The 20933-nt window shown below is 49.1% G+C and overlaps 1 pseudogene; it reads right to left on the reverse strand.

The window, feature by feature from the left end:
- Positions 1–1082: 1082 nt before the first annotated feature.
- On the reverse strand, positions 1083–20663 carry LOC103247153 (uncharacterized; annotated as a pseudogene).
- Positions 20664–20933: the final 270 nt, after the last annotated feature.

The raw sequence follows: 20933 nt of genomic DNA on the forward strand, positions 1-20933 counted from the left end.
ATTTTATGGTACATGATTACATCATACGAAAATAATACATTGTATTTTTTCTATTTCAGTCATTTCTCTCCCCTAGCACTGGCTAGAAACTTTAGTACAGTGTAGAATTAGAAGTGGCAATAGTGACCATCAACATACAGTTCCATTCTCAAAGGAAAAGCTTTCAACATCTCTCCAATTGCTTTATGAGTGTGTGTGTGTGTGTGTGTGTGTGTGTGTGTGTGTGTTAGCTACCATGTATTAGATTAAGAAATTCCTTGGCTGGGTGCTGTGCTTACACCTGTAATCCCAGCACTTTGGGAGGCCCAGGGGGGCAGACCACTTGAGGCCAGGAATTTAAGACCAGCCTAGGCAACATGGTGAAACCCCATCTCTATTCAAAAATACAAAAATGTGCCAGGTGTGGGGGCGCATGCCTGCAATGCCAACTACTCCGGCTGAGGCAAGGGAATCAGTTGAACCCAGGAGGCAGAGGTTGCAGTGAGCCAAGATCGCACCACTGCTCTCCAGCCTGGATGACAGAGTGAGACTCTGTCTCAAAAAAACAAAACAAAGCAAAACAAAAAAAAAAGAAAGAAAAAAGAAATTCCTTTAGTTTGCTAAGAGTTTTTTTTTTTTTTTTTTCCAATCATGAATGGATGTTGAATTTTTAAAGATTTTTCTGAATCTTTGAGATGATAATTTTTCTACTTTATCCTATTAATAAATGTGGCTAATTACATTAAGTGGTAAACCAACATATTTCTGGAATAAACGTAATTTACTTGTGCTATATTATTTTGTCAAATAATTATTAAATTATTTTATTATTAAATTGCCAGATCCTGTTTGCTAATATTTTGTTTAGGATTTTTAAATTCATGTAATCTGGGCAATTGGTTATAATTTTCCTTTCTCATAGTTTCTTCAAATCTTGGCTTCATAAAATGAGTTAGATTTCATTTTCTCTGCTTTTATTCTCTAGGTAAATTTACCCATGCTGATTTTTTTCTTTCTTAAGTGTAAAGTGAAATTCACCAGTAAAGGCACATTGGCCTAGAGTTTTCTCTGGAGAGAAGTCTTTAAATTCAATTCCACATATAGAATTTTTAAATAATTTTATTTATTTTGCCCATTTTGGTAGATTATAGTTTTCCCAGCATTTATCCATGTAATCTAACTTTGAAATGTCTTAATATCAAATTGTTCACAATATCATTTTACCATTTTAATGTCTACAGAGGTGTTCCTTTTCTTATTCCTTACATTGCTTTCTTGGTGCCTTTTCCCCTTTTTTCTTTTGATTAGTCTCATCAGGGATTTATCAATTTTACTAGTCTTTTAAAAGTACCAAATTTTTGGCCTTTTTGGTGGTCTCTATTATTTATTCATTTTTTATTTCATCAATTACTATTACATTTAGTATTTTCTTCTGTACTCTTTAGGTTAATTTGTTCTTTTCCTGACTTCTTGAGATGGAAAATTCTTAGAGTGTTGACCACTCTCTTTTCTATTTACTCCAGCCTGGGCGACAGAGAGAGACTCTATCTAAGAAAAAAAAAAAGAAAGAAAGAAATGATGGAGCACCTATTGCCGTTCTTGCACTTGTTCCTGGGGAGCTCAGAGCCTATCTTTTACAAGTGTCCTGAGCCTCTTGCAGGCCTTTCATGTGTTTCCTTCCTGACTTCCTCCTATTTTTCTCACACCTCTGAACCTGCTGTCAGGTGAAAAATCAAAGTGGGCCCCAAATTTAAGAGCTCATGAATTTGATGGTGTGGGAGTGTCCTAGACAGTCCAGCCCTTGGGGGTGGGGAGTTGGACAGAGAGGAAGGACGGCATTCCAGGGGCCAGAGCCAGAAGCAGAGGGACTCCAGGCCTAGAGTAGGATTTCCAGGCTGAGGAAAGAGAGGCCGTGGGTCAGGGGAAGGTCCAGACCAGGACAGGGACAGAGGGTATATCTGGAGGCTCAGCCAGAAAGAGCTCCCTCCAAAACACAGGCAGCAAGTTGGAGGGTGAGCTGCAAGGAGGAAGGGGAGGTGGGAGAGAATGGATGGACTGGTGTTCAGTGAGCCGACTCCTCCTATCCTGGCCTATGTCCCCAGGGGACACGCCTGGGAGCCTGTGATCCTCTCCTCCAGGCTGCTTTCCCACTGGTGCCAGGATTCCCCCAATGCCACACTGAGCACCCAGGAGAAGCATCAAATTATATGAGAGATAAGAAATGAAGAGAGGGAGCAGGATTTCTGGTTGACAAAAGACGTTTGAGGGTTTTCCGGGTACAGGGAGAGGGGCTGGATGGCTTGGGATGCAGAGAGACCCCTCCTCTGGGATCCTGCAGCTCCAGGCCCCTGTGGGTGGGGCGAGGGTTGGGAACCTAAGAACATTCTGCAGGGGCCACTGTCTTTCTCCACAGTGCTCCTGTCATGCGTGACCTGGCAGTTGAAGATGTTGCGGGATCTCCACTGCTCGGGCGTCAGGCTCAGGTAGCTGCTGGCCACGTATTTGTTGCTCTGTTTGGAGGGCACAATCATCTCCACGCCCTAGGTGATGGGGGTACCATCTGCCTTCCAGGTCACCATCAAGATTCCTGGATAGAAGTCACTCATGAGACACACCAGTGTGGCCTTGTTGGCTTGCATCTCCTCAGAAGATGGCGGAAACAGAGTGACTGAGGGGATGGCCTTGGGCTGACCTGTGTGGACAGAGGAGGGTGTGAGAGATGGCAGAGGTAGCGTGGGGTGCTGTGGAGCACCTCTCTCTGTCTGAAGTCTCTGGGAGGGTTCATGGTGTGGCCATCTGGTCCACCCAGGGTCTCTCCCCCCATCTTAATTCCCTCCTTTCCACTAGAGCCATCTGGAGAGCAGACAACCCTGCACCTTCCTAGGGGCCTTCCCAAGTCCCCTTTGCCAGGTCCTGGTCCAGTCATTTCCTCTGCAGCCTCAGTTTCCCCGTGTGTACCCACAGCAGGCTGTGCTCCCTCCTTCTTGGTTTCTGGAGTCTAAGTTTGGAATCTAGGGGTCTCTCCCACAGCACACAAAACTGTCCTGGCAGGGTGTGGGGAGGCCTAAGCCTGGCATGGCCTGGAGCTTCCTGTCCCCTGGGACACCTGGCCCACTCACCTCTCCTGGTGAAGCACGGGCTCCACCCAAACAAACCCTGGGGCTCTGCCGTCGACCCCATCCCACCAGCCTGACCACAGGACCCTTCACATCGGCTGGGTTCTTGGGGCTGCTTGCCCAGACTGAGCGTGGTGGCACACACCTACAGTCCCAGCTACTTGGGAGGCTGAAGCAGGAGAATCACTTGAACCCAGGAGGTAGAGGTTTCAGTGAGCCAAGATTGTGCCACTGCAGTCCAGCCTGGGTGACAGAGCAGGACTCTGTCTTAAAAACATTAAAAAAAAAAAAAAAAAAAAGGCTCAAATGTGTCCTATGAAAAGTGTGTTGGGTCTGTCAGTATACAGCATATAAAATGTATGAAAGGTAGCCTGTTCCAGAGTTAAGTTTGGAAAGCTGATGACCATCTGCATATACACAGCACGCCCTTTTCCTGCACCACAGTATCTTCAAAAATTCTTCCCTCCAATCCTTTTTTTTTTTTTTTTTTGGAGACAGGGTCTCACTCTGTCACCCAGGCTGGAGTGCAGTGGCATGATCACAGCTCACTGCAGCCTTGACCTCCTCAAGTGATCCTCCCATCTCAGCCCCCTGAGTAGCTGGGATTATAGGCGTGAGCCACTACACCCAGTTAATTTTTTTTATTTTTATTTTTAGAGATGGGGTCCCACAATGTTGCCCAGCTCATCTGGAACTCCTGCGTACAAGCAATCCACCCACCTTGGCCTCCCAAAATGCTGAGGTTACAGGTGTGAACCACCACACCTGGCCTCCAATCTCTTCCAATTTCAGAACCTTACCTTTCTATCACTATAACACTATTTCCCTCACAGGACGCATGGTTATCATCAAGAAAGGCAGGAAGGGTGAAGATTTCTAGCATTGCTCTCTCAGTCCCATTTGGTGCTTACATCTTATTTTGGGTTGCACTTGACACCTTGACATATGGAGTACTTGTCAGTTAGGCTTACAACAGCCTTAGAGTGATCATGTGGGTAATCTTGATGAGAGATATGATCATTAAATTCTAACCAAAATGTAGCATCCAAACATAAGACAAATACTTACAAGTGATTAATCCTGCATGAAAGAGAGGATAACGGTGCCCACCTCTGATAATCTGTCCCAAATCAAGGCAGTACAATTCCTGCAAAGAAAAAAAAAACAAAAGCATGTCTGCTAGTTCCAGGCCTGTGTTAGAGAAGGCTCTTTCTAGGGGCACCAGAGGGAATGGAGTGTAATTCAAACTGGAAGCCTTTTAAACCGAGAGCTAGCTCACCTATTGAGGCTATACCTTTTAACTCCACTCAACTGCAGTAGTCAGGACTCTTGTTCCAAGTGACAGAAACCCAACTCAAACTAGCTTAAGCCTAAAGACAGATTTTTGGGCTGTCTCATGGAATTCATAAACAAGATAGTTCTGACTATCTCTCAGAACTCATTGGCTGTAAGAACTCTGTGGAGCCAGAGACTCAAACACCACTCTCTTCTCTTGTCATGTCTCCGTTTCTTTGAGATTTGACCTTATTTCTCAGCAATTCCCCCAATCCTCTAGTTCACATAATCTGAAGCATGGTTACCAGGAGCTCCTAAATTTTATATTTTGCAATCAGAGAGCCTGGTTCAACTCTCTTTCTGTTTCCAGTTGAAAAATCTGTGTAAAGACATTTATTGGACTGGCCTGGGCAGGTGCGTTCCCCTGAATCAATCAGCACTGGGCATAGGACAAGTTCACATAATAATCGGGCAACCTAGAAAAAGGAAGTAAGGAGCAGAGGCAGCCCTTAGAAGGCAAGTAGTGCCAGAATGACATTCCCATGGGTGTTCTCTGAATCAACAACCCTACCATCCTATGTTTTCTTTTGCATTCATTAATATTTGTGTGAGTCTGGAGAAATTTATACCATGTTCATGGATTGGAATACTCAATATCATAAAGATCAGTTCTCCTCAAAGTGATTTGTAGATTACATGTAATTCTTATCAAAATCTAAACAGATTTCTTTCTTTCCTTATTTATTTATTTACTTATTTATTTAGAGAGAGAGTCTCGCTCTGTCACCCAGGCTGGAGTGCAGTGGTGCAATCTCGGCTCACTGTAAGCTCCGCCTCCCGCATTCACGCCATTCTCCTGCCTCAGCCTCCCAAGTAGCTGGGACCACAGGTGCCCCCCACGACACCTGGCTTTTTTTTTTTTTCTTTTGTATTTTTGGTAGAGATGGGGTTTCACGGTTTTAGCCAGAGTGGTCTCGAGTTCCTGACTTTGTGATCTGCCTGCCTCAGCCTCCCAAAGTGCTGGGATTACAGATGTGAGCCACTGCGTCCAGCGCTTTTTTTTTTAAACAGTCATCATTAGGATGAATCTCAACATATTTCTTAATAAATATTGACAAGCTGATTCTAATTTTGTTTTTAGAAAGCGTCTTGCTCTGTTGTCTAAGCTGGAGTATGGTGGTGCAATTACAGCTCACTGAAGCCTCAAACTCCTGGGCTCAAGAAATCCTCCCACCTCAGTCTCTCCAAGTGCTAGGATTACAGATGTCTGCCACCACGCCCGGCTAATTCTAAATTTATATGAAAATGCAGGCTGGGTGTGGTGGCTCACGCCTGTAATCACAAAACTTTGGGAAGCAGAGGCAGGTGAATCACCTGAGATCAAGAGTTCCAGATCAGCCTGGCCAACACGGCAAACCCCGTCTCTACTATAAAAACACAAAAAAGTTAGCCAAGTGTAGTGGCACATGCCTGTAATCCCAGCTACTCAGGAGGCTGAGACAGGAGAAACACGTGAATCTGGGAGGCAGAGGTTACAGTGAGCTGAGATTGCACCATTGTACTCCAGCCTGGGCAACAAGAGCAAAACTCTGTCTCAAAGAAAAAAAAAATGCAAAGGGCCAAGAATAGCCAAAATACTGGCTTGTTCTGAAATCTCTGGTCTATGAGATAATCCACCTTTTTTTTTTTTTTTTTTTTTTTTTTTTTGAGACAGAGTCTCCTCGCTCTGTTGCATAGGCTGCAGTTCATTGGTGTGATCTTGGCTCACTGCAAGCTCTGCCTCCTGGGCTCACGCCATTCTCCTGCCTCAACCTCTCAAGCAGCTGGGACAACAGGCACCCACCACCACCCTGGCTAATTGTTTGTGTTTTTAGTAGAGACGGGGTTTCACCGTGTTAGCCAGGATGGTCTCGATCTCCTGACCTCGTGATCGGCCCGCCTCTGCCTCCCAAAGTGCTGGGATTACAGGCATGAGCCACCGTGCCCGGCCAGACGAGATGATCCACTTCTTACTGACTTCAAGATGTGATAAAAGGCTTGGCACAGTGGCTTATGCCTGTAATGCCAACACTGGGAGGCTGACGTGGGAGGATCACTTAAGGTCAGGAATTGGAGACCAGTCCAGGCAACATGGCAGGAGCTTGTTTCTGCAGAAAAAGTCAAAAAAAAAAAAAAATTGCTGGGCACGATGATACACACCTGTAGCTCCAACTATCCAGGAGGCTGAGTCAGGATGATTATTTGAGCCCAGGAGTTCAAGGCTATAGTGGCTGAGGTGGGCGGATCATGAGGTCAGGAGAGCAAGACCATCCTGGCCAACATGGTGAAACCCCGTCTCTACTGAAAATACAAAAAAATTAGCCGGGCGTGATGGCGGGTCCCTGTAGTCCCAGCTACTCGGGAAGCTAAGGCAAGAGAATCACTTGAACCCAGGAGGCGGAAGGTGTGCACCTGTAATCCCAGTTACTGGGGAGACTGAGGCACGAGAATTGCTTGAGTTCAGGAGACAGAGGTTGCAGTGAACTGACATCTCACCACTGCACTCCAGCCTGGGTGACAGAATGAGACTGCCTGAAAAAAACAAAACAAAACAAAAAATCAAGTGCTATTTTATCTTGTGTTTTATGATTAAACATCTACAATTGTCTTTTGCACTAAGTTTATATTTTTATTGTATTAAACTTTAGATTCATGGGGCACATGTGCAGGTGTGTTCCATGAGTACACTGCAAAATGCTAAGGTTTGGGCTTCTAGTGAACCCATCACCCAAACACTGACCATAGTACCCAATGAGCAGTTTTTCAACCCTTTGCCCTCCTTCCCTCCCTACCTGTGGAGTTCCCAGTGTCTGTTATTTCCATCTTTATGTCCATTTGAACCAACTGTTTAGCTATTTATTTATTTATTTATTTTTGAGATGGAGTCTCGCTCCTTCACCCTGGCTGGAGGGCAGTGGCTCCATCTCAGCTCACTGCAACGTTCGCCTCCCGGGTTCAAGCGATTCTCCTGTCTCAGCCTTCTGAGTAGCTGGGATTACAGGCACGCACCACCACAACGGGCAAACTTTTGCAATTTTAGTAGAAATGGGGTTCCAGCATGTTGGCCAGGCTGGTATTGAACTCCTGTCCTCAAGTGATCCACCTGCTTTGCCCTCCCAGAGTGCTGGCATTATAGGTATGAGCCACTGCACCTCGCCTATTTTTAAATAATATTTAATTTTCTTTCATTTTGCTAATAATTTAGAGTACAATTATATAATGATGTTAACTTTTTTTGGGGGGTTGGACGAGGTCTTACTCTGTCACCCAGGCTGGAGTGCAATGGCTCAATCATGCTTCCCTGCTGCCTCAAATTCCTAGGGACAAGTGATTCTCCCACCTCAGCCTCCCAAACAGCTGGGACTACAGCCACGCACCACCATGCCCAGCTCATTTTTCTATTTTTGTGGAGACAGGGTCTTGCTATGTTGCCCAGGGGGGTGTCAAATACCTGAGCTCAAGCAATCTGCCCGCCTTGGCTTCCCAAAGTGCTGGGATTATAGGCATAAACCACCGTCCCTAGCCTAATAATGTAGAATTTTACTTAATGCTTCATAATATCATTTTAAAAGTTTGTATTGGAAATACAAATGCCTGGGTGACAAAGCTAGACTCCATCTCTAACAAACAAACAAACAAACAAACAAACAAAAAAGCTATATACAGACATACATCTAGATAGATAGATATATTTGGTAAAAGTTTGGCTTCTGCATTTGTGGGGTTGGCTAAGCAAGCCCAGAGCCCACAGGACTGGCCGTCAGGAAATGACAATCACCGGTGGGCTGGAGCCGCACAGGCAGGGCCAAAGCTTGCTTTTCACAGGCATTCAGGAAGAAAGATCCAGAGAGAAGGGAGTACAACGGTGGACTCAACTGCTATTTGAAGTCTGTGCTCCAGGAAGTCCTAAGCCCTCTCTTTTTTAAAAAAAGGAACATAAACTTTTTGGCTGGGTGTGGTGGCACAAGCTGTAGTCTCAGCTGCTCAGGAGGTTGAGGCAGGAGAATTGCTTGAGCACAGGAGTTAGAATCTAGCCTGAGCAGCATAACAAGACTTTGGTTCTAAAAAGTATTTAAAAAATAGTTCGGCCGCAGTGGCTCACGACTGTAGTCCCAGCACTTTGGGAGGCCAAGGTGGGTGAACTGCTTGAAGCCAGGAGTTCAAGACCAGCCTGGCCAACATGGTGAAACCCCGTCTCTACTAAAAATACAAGAATCAGCCGGGTGTGGTGGTGCATGCCTGTAATCCCAGCTACTTGGGAGGCTGAGGTGGAAAAATTGCTTGAACCTGGGGAGGCAGAGCTTGCAGTGAGCCAACATTGCACTGCTGCACTCCAGCCTGGGTGACAGAGTGAGACCCTGTCTCAAAAAAATAAATAAGAAATATTTTCAAAATAAAACACTTTTAATATTATTATTTTTTCTTTAGCGGCACATTGGGAAGTTGAGTAAACTTTTAATTTTAAAACAGTTTTAGAATTACAGACAAATTGCCAAGACAGCACAAAGTTCACACATACCCTTGTACCTGGCTTCCTTCTTATGAACATCTTAAATTAGTATGGTAAATTGCTACAGCTAAAAAACCTGGCTGGGCATGGTACCTCACACTTATGATCCCAGCACTTTGGGAAGCCAAGGCGGGCAGATTACTTGAGTCTTGGAGTTCAAGACTAGTCTGGGATACACAGTGAGACCTTGTTTTAGTTAAAAAAAAAAAAAAAAAAAATTTAAGGCCGGGCGCGGTGGCTCATGCCTATAGTCACAACACTTTGGGAGGCCGAGGCAGGCGGATCACCTGAGGTCGGGAGTTCAAGACCAGCCTGACCGACATGGAGAAACCCAGTCTCTACTAAAAATACAAAATTAGCCGGAAGTGGTGGGGCATGCTTGTAATCCCAGCTACTCGGGAGGCTGATGCAGAAGAATCACTTGAAACCAGGAGGCGGAGGTTGCACTGAGCCGAGATCTCACCATTGCACTCCAGCCTGGGCAACAAGAGTGAAACCCCATCTCAAAGAAAAAAAATTTTTTAATGAAAAATTGGACCAGGCTGGAGCACAGTGGCACAGTCACACCTTACTGCAGCGTCAAACTCCTGGGCTCAAGCAATTCTCCCTCCTCAGCCTCCCTAGCAGCTGGGACTGTAAGTGCATACCACCATGCTGACTAACTAAAAGAAAAAAAAAATTTAGAGAGATGTAATCTCGCTATGTTGCCCAGGCTAGTCTCACACTCCTGACCTCAAGATCTTCCCATCTTAGCCTCCCAAAGTGCTAGGATGTGAGCCACCATCTCCGGTCCCAATAAACCAATACTGATACATTATTACTAACTAAGGTTCATCTTGATTCAGATTTCTTTACTATTTCCCCTAATGTTCTTTTCCTGTCCCAAGATCTCATCCAGGAGACCATACTATGCTTAGTTCTTAAGTCTCCTCAGGATTGCTGGAGTGCAGTGACTCCATCTCGGCTCACTGTAACCTCTCACCACTGAGTTCAAGCTATTCTCCTGCCTCAGCTTCCCCAGTTGCTGCGATTACAGGCACCTGCCACCATGCCCAGCAGTGCAGTGGGACGATCTTGGCTCACTGCAACCTCCGCCTCCTGGGTTCAAACGATTCTCCTGCCTCAGTCTCCCAAGTAGCTCGGATTACAGGTGTGTGCCGAAACTCACTGGTTTTTTTTTTTGGAGACAGAGTTTGAGATGGGGCTTTACCACATTGCCCAGGCTGGTCTAGAACTCCTGGCCTCAGGTCATCCACCCCCCTCAGCCTCCCAAAGTGCTGGGATTACAGGTGTGAGCAACTGTGCCCAGGCTGTTCTGCACTTCACTTGCAAAATACTTTTCCCTTTACAATAAATTGCTCTATGCTGCATCACCTTTGCTGTGTGATTCTTATTTAAGTTCTTTATTTATTTAAATTATTTCTTCTTTTTGAAACAGGGTCTCACTATGTTGCCCAGGCTAGTCTCAAACCTTTGAGCTCAAGCAATCCGCCCACCGTGGCCTCCCAAAGTGCTAGGATGACAGGCATTAGCCACCACACCCAGCCTAAATTCTTTGAAACTTAAAACTGTGGCCCCAAAACAGCTGTCAATCATTGCACCACTGCCATCCAGCCTGAGCGACAGTCTAAGGCCTCATCTCACAAAAGGAAAAAGATATATTAAAAATGAATAAATAATTTTTTTTGCCCCCTAAAAACAGGGTATCCCAGTCAGGCATGGTAGCTCACACCTGTAATCCTTGCACTTTGGGAGGCCGAGGCAGGTGAGTCATCTGAGGTCAAGAGTTCAAGACCAACCAGGCCTACATGGTGAAACCCTGGCTCTACTAAAAAAACCCACAAAAATTAGCTGGACACGGTGGAAGGTGCCTGTAATCCCTGCTACTCGGGAGGCTGAGGGAGGAGAATCACTTGAACTTGGGAGGCGGAGGTTGCAGTGAACCCAAGAGTGCACCAGTGTCCTCCAGTCTGGGATCCTACAGAGTGAGACTCCAGCTCAAAAACAAATACAACAAAAAAGACAGGGTCTCCCTCTGTTACCCAGACCAGAGTGCAATGACGCGGTCACAGCTCACTGCACCCTTGACCTCCCTTGCTCAACTGATTCTCTTGCCTCAGTAGCTGGGACTACCCGCACACATCACCATGCCTGGCGAATTTTTTAATTTTTTGGGGTGATGGTCTCGCTATGTTGCCCAGGCTGGTTTTGAACTCTTGGCCTGAAGTGATCCTCCTACCAAGTCCTCCTTACAAAGAGCTGGGATGACAGGCGTGGGCCACCACACCCGGCCCTCTAAAGCTGCCTGTTCCTTGAGCACGATGTGTAGCAAGGGGAGCTAGAGTGAGAGCAGCACCATGGGGAAGGGACAGGACTGCTACCCTGAGCTATGTGACGTTAGGCCAGACCCCTCTTCTCCAAGCGAGATCAACCACATGAGTGATCTCGGGAGCCCGTGCCCGCTCAGACAGCCTGGATTTTAGCTTCGTAGATGGATGGGAACCTGTGAAGGTTTAGAGATGCTGGGAGAACCTTTTTCCTGGGAGAGCTTTCCAAACAGGGAACAAACAGAGCCACCCTGGGCCCTGCTGAGGGAGGATCCTACCAGAAGCCGTCACCACTGTCTCGCCCCATGCCGGTGGTGATGTTGATGTCATCGATGCAGGTAGTTGGTGTCATGTACAGAAGCACAGACCGCTGCAGTCCCGCGTAGTTGAAGAAGTCAAAGTCTGTGTTCTGGACAAAGTAACCCTTGGGAGGACTGTGGTTCGCTGGGCCCTTGCCATGGGTCTTTTGCCTTCAGTTCACTTGCCTCCCCAGATCAGGGCCTCCTCTCTGTGAAGGCCACCCTGTCCCTGGCAGGAAGACCACAGGGTGGGGCGGGAAGGTGGGTGCGTGCAGTGGAGGAAGGATGGTACCCACTTGCACGTGTCAGTCACGTATGGATGGTCCCTGGTGGCAGGGTTGGTGGGTGAGCGTGCTGTTGATGGTGACAATGATGCAGAGGTGGGAGGGCAGGGGCCCCACCGGGAACAGGCTGCTAATGTCAGCCTCCAAGGGGAGGTAGCCCCTTTCATGCTCTAGCGTGTGGACACCATTCACCCACTGCAGACATAGGAGATATGGGGAGGGGGTGGCAGGTCGGGACATGAGGAGGGGCTCTGCTATCGGGTACTCCCTCACATAACCCGCAGCATGGGGCTCAGGGGCCTGCCAGCCAGACAGGAAGAATGACATCCCAGTGGGGTAGATCAGGCCACCTACCCCCTACACAGGGCACAGCACCCAGGGCAGGGTAAGGCCCCCCACCGTCACACCCCAGGAGACAGGCTGTGGGTGGAATCTGAGGGTCCTGTGCTGTACAGCAGCTGTGCCCACCCACCCGCCCTGCCTGCTCCTGGCCACACTGACCACAATGGCATAGAAGTGGGCACTGCCAACCCTCAGCACCACTCTTGTGTACAGGTCCTGGATCCATCGCTTCAGCAGGGTCACCTCCCATTCATACCACACCCAGCTGACAAAATGTCCAGTCCTGGCTGATGTCATTGAAGATGCAGAGAACCGGTATGTCCAAGGTGGGGCCCGACTGCAAAGAGAAGGGCTGGGCTCAGCTCCTAGGCCCTCAAAGGCATCTGGGACCAGTGTGCTGCACAGCTGTGCCCCCAGGCCTAGCACAAGCTCTGACACATGGCGGGGACTCCTGGTGGAAAAGACAGATAACTTGCTGATGACAGGTCCACTGCCAGGGCAGGTTGTACAACTGGACCAGTGGGGACAGGAGATCCTCATTGGAGCGGATGGCACCCAGTATCTCTGGAGACGGGTGAACCCAGGGGCATATCGCAGCCCGAGGCAAGAAAGTTCAGACCTGTGACTAAGATGCAAATGACCCACTGCCTGTCACAGGGAGGAAGGCTGGTTAGGGGGATGGGGGAGCTTTGCTTAGGACACTGTGAGTGAGGCCCACGATGGCAGCCAGCCCTCTCCTCTCTTTCTCTTGTACTGAATACCACAAAGTCAGAAACAGAGGATGTAGGCTGGGCACGGTGGTTCACACCTGTAATCCCAGCACTTTGGGAGGCAGAGGCAGGCGGATCACAAGGTCAGGAGTTCGAGACCAGCCTGGCCAATATGGTAAAACCCCATCTCTACTAAAAATACAAAAATTAACTGGGAGTGGTGGCGGGCGCCTGTAGTCCCAGCTACTCGGGAGGCTGAGGCAGGAGAATCGCTTCAACCCAGGAGGCAGAGGCTGCAGTGAGCCAAGATCATGCCATCGCACTCCAGACTGGGTGACACAGCGAGACTCTGTCTCAAAAAAAAAGACAAAGTAAAAGAGGAGTTAGAACAGGCAAACGCGGCCCAGACCTCACCGGATCCCACTTCTCTGCTGACCACATTCCAAGTCAGGAGGGCAACAGTGGTGGCGTCCTTGGTCTGATGTCACTGTCTGTCCTCTATCTGAACCCTGAAAACCAAGCTACCTTCCCCTCTCGGCAGAGCCAACCTCAGAATGTCTAAATTGTTCCCTCCTCCTGATCCCCCGGCCCAGCTCTGTGCAGGGCCTGCCCCTCAGGCCTGACTAGTGTCTGGTGGCTCACGCCTGTAATGAGCGCTTTGGGAAGTCAACGTGGGAGGTTGGCTTGAGGTCAGGAGTTCGCCTGGAGAACGTACTGAGACCCTGTATCTTAAAAAACAAAACAAAACCAAAAAGTTGGTTTTTGTTTTGAGACGGAGTCTCAGTCTGTCGCAGAGGCTGGAGTGCAGTGGCCTGATCTCGGCTCACTGCAACCTCCGCCTTCCTGGTTCAAGCAATTCTCCTGCCTCTGCCTCCCAAGTAGCTGGGATTACAGGTGCTCATCACCACACCTGGCTAACTTTGTATTTTTAGTAGAGACGGGGTTTCACCACGTTGGCCGGGGTGGTCTTGAACTCCTCGCCTCAGGTGATCCGCCCGCCTCGGCCTCCCAAGGTGCTGGGATTACAGGCGTGAGCCACCAAGCCCGACCAAGTTTCTTTCTTTCTTTTTTTTTTTTTTTAATTAGGCATGGCGGTCCCAGCTAACTTGCAAGGCTGGGGCGGGAGAATCGCTTGAGCTCAGAAGTTAGGATTGCCCCATTCCGCTCCAACCTGGGCGGCAGGACCAAACCCAGTCTCAAAAACATTTCAAAAACTAAAAATAAATATTAGAAAGGACACTGCCCGGGCTCAGCTATCGCCTCCCGACGTGGCTGGAGAAGAGCGCTTCCCCCTCCTCCCACCTCCTCCGCCCTGGCCCTCCCCGGTCCCCCTGGTCCCCCCGGTTACCCCGTCCTCCAACACTGCGCCCCCAAGCCCGTTGACCTTTAACCTCCTCAGGGCCCCCAGCTCCCGGGCACTCAGGTGAAGGAGGGTGCAGGGCGCCGGGACTTACGCCATTCCCAACGCCGGGCTTCCGGGCGCCTCTCCCAACGGTCGCCCCTACCTCTGCTCCTGGAAGCCCCGGCGTCGGTTGTCGGAGAAGTGGGCTGGGAAGCTTCAGAGGCCGTGGAGCTGCTTGCGCTCCCGCGACGCGCTCTCCCGGGTGTACAGCATCCCGCCCAGCAGCGCCTGGGGGCAGCCACACAACAGCTGCTGAGAGCCACCCAGGACACAGCCACCGGCCAGGTCATACTTCCCGCTCCCTGTCTTGTCAGCCAGTCTGAGGGGATGAGAGCGGCGGCGCGGGGGAAGCCCTGCGGGCCTGTCGCGTGACGCGCCTGCGATGTGACGCGCTTGACGCTGTCGGCGCCATGTTTGTTGAGGGCGAGTGCCAGGCCTGGAGGGGCGGGGCGGCGCCAGGCGCTGCCCAGTAGCACCTGTGGCTGGAATCCAGGGCTAGGCCTTTGGGGAAGCGAGACCCCCACCCTCAGCTCCAGCCAAGAAGGGAGTGGTCTGGTTCCCATCCCAGCAGAGGCTGGACGATCTAGGGCCGAAGGCCAGGACAGAACCCCCGAGACTGGTGGCATCCCCGTTTCTTCAAGGGGCACCTCCACTTGCTTTCCCCAGCATGAATTGGAGCAGGCCCCAGGGGAGCCTCTTCCATGACTGCTGGATGCAGCCTCTTGCAGGGATACACGTCCTTGGGAGGCGGTCGTAGCCTTGACCCTGGACCTCTGGGACCCCGACCCTAACCAAGGGGACAGAAGCTCCTTCTTGGCTTTGAAGATACATGAAGATACAGGGAGAGAGGCCAGGTGCAGTGGGTCACGCCTGTAATCCCAGCACTTTGGGACGCTGCGGTGGGAGGATCACTTGAGGCCAGGAGTTCGACACCAGCGTGGCCAACATAGCGAAACCCCCTCTCTACTGAAAATACTAAAAAAAAAAAAGGAGCCAGGCATGATAGCAGGCGCCTGTAATCCCAGCTACTCAGGAGGCTGAGGCTGAAGACTCACTTGAACCCAGGAGGTGAAGGTTGCAGTTAGCCGAGGTCGCACCACTGCAGTCCAACCTGGGTGACAGAGCAAGAATCTATCTCAAAAAAAAAAAAAAAAAAAAAAAAAATTGCAGGGAGAGGGTGCCCTGCGGGACCCCACTTTACTCCAGTAGGGAAGGCACCGTGTGGAAGGGTAGAGGAAGAGATCTGGAGACAGTAAAAAAGACATAGGTTTATTAAGGGGACTTTCACACAGGTGCAGTGGCTGTGGCTGGACATGAGAACCACTACATTTGTAAAAAGCATGCAGCTTCCATAACATTTTCACCTAGCATCCTCGACCTGTTACAGGTGGAAGGTATCCGAGTTCCCGGTGGTGAATCCATACACAACTGAAACAACCTCAATTCTTGCCTCCTCAGAAGAAAGACTTTGACTGAGGATCACAAGGTAGATACCAGATAGAGGCAAGTTGCAAAACAGGAGTAAAATTTTATTAAAAAGCAGTCCAGGAACAGGCGTGGTGGCTCATGCCTGTAATCCCAGTACTTTGGGAGGCTGAGTCGGGTGGATCACCTGAGATCAGGAGTTTGAGACCAGCCTGGCCAACATGGTAAAACCATGTCTCTACTAAAAATACAAAAATTAGCTGGGCGTGATGGTGAGTGCCTGTAATCCCAGCTACTTGGGAGGCTGAGGCAGGAGAATCTCTTGAACCTGGGAGGTGGAGATTGCAGTGAGCTGAGATTGAGCCACTGCACTCCAGCCTGGGCTATAGAGTGAGACAGTATTAAAAAAAATGGTGTGAACCTGGGAGGTGGAGCTTGCAGTGAGCAGAGATCGTGCCATTGCGCTCCAGCATGGGCAACAGCAAGACTGTTGAAAGAAAGAAAGAAGGAAAGAAAGAAGAAAGAAAGGAAGGAAGGAAGGAAGGAAGGAAGGAAGGAAGGAAGGAAGGAAGGAAGGAAGGAAGGAAGGGAAAGAAAAGAAAGTCATTACTTAGTAACTGCTTTATTTATAAATATAATTTGATATTCGATTCATCTTACTTTTCCACCTCTATCTGCTGGTACAGTCTTAAGGCTGAACTACAGTAGAAGTAAAAATAAGCCTTGGGACCAGGCATGATGGCCCATGCCTGTCATCTCAGCACTTTGGGAGGCTGAAGGGGGAGGATTGCTTGAGCCTAGGAGTTCAAGAGCAGCCTGGGAAATATAGCAAGACCCCACCTCTACAAAAACTACAAAAATTAGCCAAGCATGGTGGAACACACTGGGGGTCCCAGCTACTTGGGAGGCTGAGGTGGGAGGACTGCTTGAGCCCCGGAGGTCAAAGCTTCAGTGAGCTGTGTTTGCATCACTGCACTCCAGCCTGGGTGACAGAGCGAAACCCTATCATAAGTAAATGTATGTATGTATGTATGTATGTATGTGTGTATGTTTGTATGTATGTATGTATAATGAAATTAAACCAGGCTGGGCATGGCAGCTCAGGTCTGTAATCCCAGCACTTTGGGAGGTCAAGGTAGGAGGATCACTTGAGCCCAGGAGTTCAAGACCAGCCTAGGCAACACAGTGAGACCCAGGCTCTACAAAAAATTTAAATATTAGCCAGCTGTGGTGACGCATGCCTGTGGTTCCAGCCACTTGGGGGGCTGAGGAGGGAGGATCATTTGAGCCCAGGAGGTTGAGCAATGAGCTGTGATTATGCCACTGCACTCCAGCCTGGGCAACAGAGTAAGGCTGTATCAAAAAAATTTTTTTTTAATTAAACTAAATAAATTCAGCTATTCTAGTCATATATCAAGACCTCAATAGCCACGTGTAACTAGTGGCCACCATTTCACACAGTGCATACATGGGGCATTTCTATCATTGCAAGGGTTCTTTTTTGAAATAAGGTCTCACTCTGTCCCCCAGGTGGGAGCACAGTGGTGCAATCATGGCAGACGGCAGCCTTGACCTACTGAGCTCAAACGATCCTCCCACCTCAGCGTCCCAAGTAGCTGGGACTACAGGCAAGCACAACCATAACCAACTAATTTTATTTTTTATTTTTCTTATTTTTTTGAGATGGAGTCTCACTCTGTCACCCAGTCTGGAGTGCAGGGACATGATCTTGACTCACTACAACCTCTGCCTCCCTGGTTCAAGCAGTTCTCCTGCTTCAGCCTCCTGAGTAGCTGGGATTACAGGCGCACACCACAACAACCAGCTAATTTTTGTATTTTCTTAGTAGAGATGAAGTTTCACCATGTTGGTCAGGTTGGACTCGAACTCCTGACCTCATGATCCACCCACCTCGGCCTCCCAAAATGCTGGGATTACAGGTGTCAGCCACCTTGCCTGGCCGCAACTAATCTTAAATTTTTTGTAGAGATGGGGTCTATGTTGTGCAGACTGGTCTCAAACTCATGGACTCAAGAGAGCCTCTGACCTCGGTCTCCCAAAGTGCTAGCATTCCAGGTGTGAGCCACCACACCCAGCACCTGCAGTACTCAGATCTATCAGTGCTGACCTAGAACCTCTCGAGAGTTTCTTAAGAATTCAGAACTGGGGCCAGGCATAGTGGCCCATGCCTGTAATTCCAGCACTTTGGAAGGCCAAGGCAGGTGAATCACTTGAGGTCAAAAGTTCAAGACCAGCCTGACCAACATGGTGAAACCTCACCTCTACTAAAAAAAAAAAAAAAAAAAAAAAGATTAGGAGAACGTGGTGGTGCATACCTGTAATCCAAGTTACTTGGGAGGCTGAGGCAGGAGAATCACTTGAACCGGGAGGCGGAGGTAGCAGTGAGTCGACATTGTGCCACTGAACTCCAGCCTGGGTGACAAGAATGATCTTCCCTCTCAAAGAAAAAAGAAATCAGAGCTGGTTACCTTTTCAAAGAGGATGAGCAAGGGTGCATATCCGCGAGCCACTTCCCCCTTCTTGATTAGTTTGCAGAAGTGGCATTCTGTAAGCACGATAAATTTAAGGGTGCAAACAGAACACCACAGTCCACTGTCGGGGGCTGTTCTTTGTGTCAACGGGAGTCCCAGGAGCTTTGACAAATGAGTGTGAGCTGCTGGGGAGGGAACAAGGGGCTGGATGGGGTTCAGGAATTCACATTAAAAAAAAAAAAACCCGACAAGATAAAGCAACCTATCTTTGGTGAGGAAGACGAAAAAATGAGAGGGATAAAAATATGAGGACAGGCCTGGAATGGTGGCCAGGGAGGCCAGCCAGATCTCCACACAAAGGTTCTGCTTTTAAGCAGGAGGCAGCCTCAGGGGTGAAAGTTTCCTGAAGCAACTCAGGTCAGGCCTCACATACAAGAGCCCCAGAGACTCCAAAAGCACCAGCTCAGCCAGCCAAGAACCCAGGGCCACACCCTTCTGAGACCCAGACTCCAAGTGAGGATCGCTGGGATTCAGCAGAACAGGAGGATGTGACAGCTGGACGACCAATACTTCCCAACACCCTTCCAGCAAGCAGCTGTGGACCTGCCATAGGGGCGGTGACAGGCAGGATGGTGGTCTGGGAAGAAGGATCCCAGACTGGGTGTCCCATAGGACCAGGTTGTGACAATCCCACAGCCAACACTCATGCCCCAGCCAAACACAAACCCAACAGCTCCCCAAAGCCCTCCATGTAAATAGCCTGTGCACTGCTAAGCAGATGCCTCAGGGAACAATCTGATGGCTGTGAAGAAGATGCAGCCTCAACAGGGTTCCACAAGCCTTCTGCAAGCAAAGCCTTCTTTGCTTGGGTGCCTATTCAAAGCACTAGGGAAGCTCTTAAAAGATACAGGGCCAGGCACAGTAGCTCACGTCTGTAAACTCACCATTGTGGGAGGCAGAGGCAGGAGTACAGCTTGAGGTTAGGACGTTAAGGACAGCCTGGGTGGAGTAGTGAGACCCTGTCTCTACAAAACACAAAAATTAGCATGGCATGGCGGTATATGCCCATAGTCCCACCCACTTGGGAGGCTGACAAGGGAGGATTCCTTGAGCCTGGGAGGTCAAGGTTGCAGCGCCCATGATCATGCCACTGTGCTACAACCTGGGCCACAGCACAAGATCCTGTTACAATGAAACAAGCAAACAAAAAACCAAAGATGCCTGTCTTCTGCCCCATCAAATAAATCCAAATCTCTGCAGGGTGACACAGGGTATTCGCATTTTAAAATATCTTCTCTGCTGAATAAAAGTATAGTAATGGCTGAAAACCACTGAGTTATGTAAATACACTTCCTGTGACTTATTTGTAGCCCTTTCGTATCTAGCAGTTTCTACAGACCCTCTCTGCGAGCTTCAGAAGCCAGAATGAGCAGGGCCAGGTGAGAGATGTCCTAGCACACTGAGGGTAGAGCACAGCTCCCAGCTCAGGGGGACCCATTTCTGAGGCGAAGGCCCCCACCAGGGTCTCCGCCTGTCTTCAGAGGGAAAATCACACCTCAGAACCCCAGAGACACAAAAGAAAGCTCGAATTCAGCAGATACCTGCCACTGGGCCCTGGAGCGGCAGCCCCAGGAAAAACTGCCATGGCACTGTCAGCTCCCTCCAGCCCTCTCTCAGGTTCCAGCAGGAGGAGGGCTGTGACTAAGCTCAGAGGTCTCAACAAAAGGTGGGTTGAACCTCAGAGGAGCTACTAATAGGCCTATAGTTACCTCAAAACTCCACCTGATCAAGGCCAAAAGTGAGTCCTGGGTGGGCAGCCAGGAAGAAAGCAGGGCAGAGAGGAAACACAGGGAGAGGGGCCCTGGGACCACATCAGATACGGAGGGAACCAGGGGAACGAGAGCAGCCCTGATGATTGTGCTCCCCACAGCCCCTGAATGTCTGTGTCCCCTGAGAATTCAGGGTGAGGAGCTCCCTCTTACCCTTCACCTGTTCCTGGGCTCTGGCAGGATGGCCTGCTTCCTGCCCCAGCCTCACCCACTCTCCGCAGTCGTCACCACTGATGTGGGCAAGCTGATGTCTCTGGTTTGCTGGGCTCTCACTCTCCACCCAATGGCACCAAGTTAACTTCTTTGCATGCTTTATTTTCTGTGATTAAAAAGGGAAGCAATTCTCACTAACGCCATTTCTCAGAGGAGAAAACAGGGATGTTCTATGACTTCCTCAAGATCACCAAGCTACAAGTGGGAGCTGGGTTTGAATGGAAGTCTACTCATGCTCCTAAATTTGAGCCATCCTCCAAGGAAAGGACAGCACTGTAAAAGCTCAGTGAATGGGGCAGGAGTCCTCACTAAGACCTGACCAGGCTGGTACCCCGATTTCCAACTTCCAGCCTCTACAACTGGCAGAACCATAATTATGTTTTTGATCAGCTCCCCAGGCTATGGCTCTTTGTTGTAACATCCTGAACTAGCCCAGAAGTGCGATTTCATCATCTGTGTCATATTCCATCATTCAGAAGGGAGTCACTAACCCCTCAGTGCTGTCTTTGTGGATGCTGCCCACCCTAGGCTGAGATGAGGCACAGGATCTGGGTCTAAATAAAACGGGAAGGCACTGGAAGGTACAATGTCAGAGGAGGAGGTCTGAATTTCATTTAATCTCAACCTCTACTGATGCGGCATGAAAGACGAGGCCCAGAGCAAAAGTGTCTTCTCCTGAGACCACACTGTG

The sequence above is a fragment of the Chlorocebus sabaeus genome, chromosome 19 (assembly GCF_047675955.1).
Source record: "Chlorocebus sabaeus isolate Y175 chromosome 19, mChlSab1.0.hap1, whole genome shotgun sequence".
Lineage (NCBI taxonomy): Eukaryota > Metazoa > Chordata > Mammalia > Primates > Cercopithecidae > Chlorocebus > Chlorocebus sabaeus.